Below are 3,463 nucleotides of genomic sequence, written 5' to 3' on the forward strand. Positions count from 1 at the left end.
TAATTTGTTATTTATTACATCTAAAATATATATCTCCATCTTTATTTCTTTCATTTAAATTATTTTTATTAAATTAAATCTCAAAATTAATTCATACAATAAACATATATTCTTTTTTAATTTCATTAATGGTTGAATTTTTTTTTAATTTATAAAAGTTCAAAAATTTATAGAAAAAAAAATACAAGGTTAAGTGAAAAAAAATTGTGAGAAATAAAATGATAATTTAATATATATATATATATATATATACTAGAAATAACCCGTGCCTGAAAACACAATCAACAATTTTTTTGGCATCACATCTGTTATGAAATTCAATTGTAATAAATTAATTCAAAATGATAATATTATTTCAATTGATAACTTCACTAATAAGAAGCTGAAGTTGTTTCTACACACTGAACTGATAAAAATATTCATAAATCTCAAATAACAAACTTCAAAAATAAAGTCGAATAATGAATTCTATATTTCAGTGTAGTATAAGTAAAGAATCTAAAAAGATTTGCTAAAACTTAAGTCCAAATAGCAAATTTTATAATTTGATCTACATTAAAATGACACATGTATAACAAACCTTCAATAAAAGAATATTACTGAATTAGTATCATAACTGGTAACCGTTTCGTCTTCAATAAAAGATTTCAATACCTTTTTTGAGTGGATGAATGAATATTTTGATACAAAATAGTAATCATCCTAGCTAGCCAAAAATAAAACATTAATCATTCAATTTAGAATAAGAGCCAACCAGCGACACACATAGAGTGTATTAACATCTCATATGTTCTTCAACTCATTGTCAAATAAAATCACATAATAAAATGATCTCTACTGAATCACAAAAAAATAGAGACCTCATGTCTCGAACAATTTGATTACATGTCTAACGCTTATTTTCTATATTTAAGCAAGCATTGCAAAAAAAAAAAAAAAAGAAAAAAAAAAAAAGAAGTGGCACAGTAAAAGTTAAAATTTGAACTTGATGATAAAATAGTGCCGCATTAGATAATATTTAACCAACAATTCCTTTTTTTCAAATAAAATGTTAGAGATGAGTCAAACAACTCTGACATGTCACCCAAATGTTTTACAAAATTGACTCAGCTTGAGAGATTGTAGGTTGCAACACTTGATCTCTAACAATTTGACAAATTCCTTTAGTCGTCTAACAACTTGAGAGATTGTAGGTTGCAACACTCAAAAAATCCCGTTAGCGTTCTAACAATTTGACAAATTAAAATGACAAAATCAAAGTCTAAAAATTTGAAGTACCACACAACAATCAAAACAGAAAATTACTCATGCCTACAATACTTCTAAATTGAACATTGCCAGCAAAATTAATTAGCAGTGCCTACTTAGTTAATAGCGCAACTAAATACACCATAAATAACTTCTTCTAATACATCCAAGCTCTCTAATAAAACTTTGTGAACAAAGTTGAGAACTGTCTGAAACTACCAAGTGAACCTTGAAAGATAAATAACTCAAGTACTGAAATAGCACATTATCTTATACTCTTAACACTTGTAACATATCCAAACTCACTATGTCAAAAGAAAGGGCACAAAGTAAAACAAAAAGTAAACCCAACAAAAGTAACGTAATAACCAAATTTTTTAGATTGATGTAATTGAGAGTCAATTAATTGTGAAAAGGGACAACCAATTCAAAATCATCTTCTATGTGTGACCAACAAACATTTTAGCTTAAGTGACATTATCATATAAAGCTGCCTTACTTTAAAACTATGTTCACCAACACTCCCTCCATGGACTTGACGCATCCTCCATTTTAGCTATGTCCATTGTCATGTGAGAAAATAAACAATAAGCCCCACTACTCTAACTGCAAAAGGGCTAAGAAATTAGATTAAAATAAATTTTCTAGTAATTAAGAAATCACCAAAAAATAAATTATATAATATAATCGAGTGTGTTTCTTAACAAAAACAAATCCATAGAATGAACCAATCCAAACAAAACCAAGGATAAAGTAATGCTAATTTCTTTCATGAATGGTCAAGGACAAATAAATAAAAAATCTATCCTTCCCAACTTGCATTATTAGGGGTGAGAGAGTAATTTGTGAGCAAATTGGGCCGAGCTAGGACGAGTCTTCTTTGAAAGTTGGGCTGCGCAATGGGCCAAGGAGATATTTTGTATTTCGACTTTGGGCCGAGGTAGGTACCAGGACGGTTGGATGTGTTGCCGAGATTGGGACCTATTTGCCTTCTGACCGGGATGATGGCAGGGCGATGGGCCGAGCTAGGTGTAGCTCGACAGAATACCAACATGTAGCATGGTCATCACGGCTTGCCCATGTTGAGCAAGGAGCCTAGGTAACATCAATGGCGAGGGCCGTGCTGTGTATAGCTCGGCAGGGTGGCATTCGATAGATCAACTTTCGATCATACGGTCCGAATGGCAGGGGACCGAGATACGGCAGTTCAGTCAAGAATGTATAACCGAGGTAAAGGGTTCAACCATCTCACTTGGCTTGCAGTGATGAGACTCCTAGGAGGACTCTGCTAAGGAGAGTAAAGTCCTACTAGGATTATGCAAACCATCTCACTTGGTTGGTAGTGAGTAGGGTGTATGATTCCTAGAAGGACTCTTATAAGGAGTGTTGGAATCCTACTAGGATTGTACCAAGTAAAGTCTATAAAAGCTCATGACCAGACCTATGTACATGTATCACAATCATAATTCTTACTCTAGAATACACAGAGCTTATTGTCTATTGTCTAGTTGCTGACTTAGGCATCGGAGGGATTTCCGGCACACACCCGCCTGCCAGTTCACGTTTGTGTTTTCAGGAAGTAAAGCGAAAACGTTTGGAGGAGCGCAAACTTGATCAACAGGATTATACGAGAAGAATTATTTCGTGCTCATACAATTGGCGCCGTCTGTGGGAATTTCATAAAGAGCAAAACCTCTTGATCAAGTTTTCCTCTCTAGTTGAAAGCAATGACGCACAATGAAGACTTGCCACAATGTGCTATTGATGGGCAAATATCGGAAGGGGGTGGGAGGCGCAAAGGTTTACCTTCTATCCCACCCATGGCGGTAGTAGATCCCCAGCGAAGGAATCCACGGAGAAAAGCAAGAGAAAGACAGGGCTCAAGTCCACACCATTCTCAGAGCCCTGATAGACAGAAGCGGAAGATGGATCCTCAGGTTCTCGAAGATTACGTAAGGGAGCAAGACGAAGTAATAAGAAGAATGACGGCTGACATAGAGATGATGAAGCACCAAATAAAAGGCAAAGGGGTGACAATAAAAGAGGGACACAAAGGCAACACACACTCTTGCCACTCAGAAGATCATGACAGACAAGTCACACTATCATAAACTGAAAGTAGAAGCCTCAGGTCGGGCGATACACAATCAAAGACTTCCAGGACATGCTACTCTAGGCCTGAGAGAATAAGGACTGAAAGGGCTCGAAGGAGAGA

Source organism: Camellia sinensis, chromosome 13 (genome assembly GCF_055761805.1).
Source record: "Camellia sinensis isolate YWXY chromosome 13, ASM5576180v1, whole genome shotgun sequence".
Lineage (NCBI taxonomy): Eukaryota > Viridiplantae > Streptophyta > Magnoliopsida > Ericales > Theaceae > Camellia > Camellia sinensis.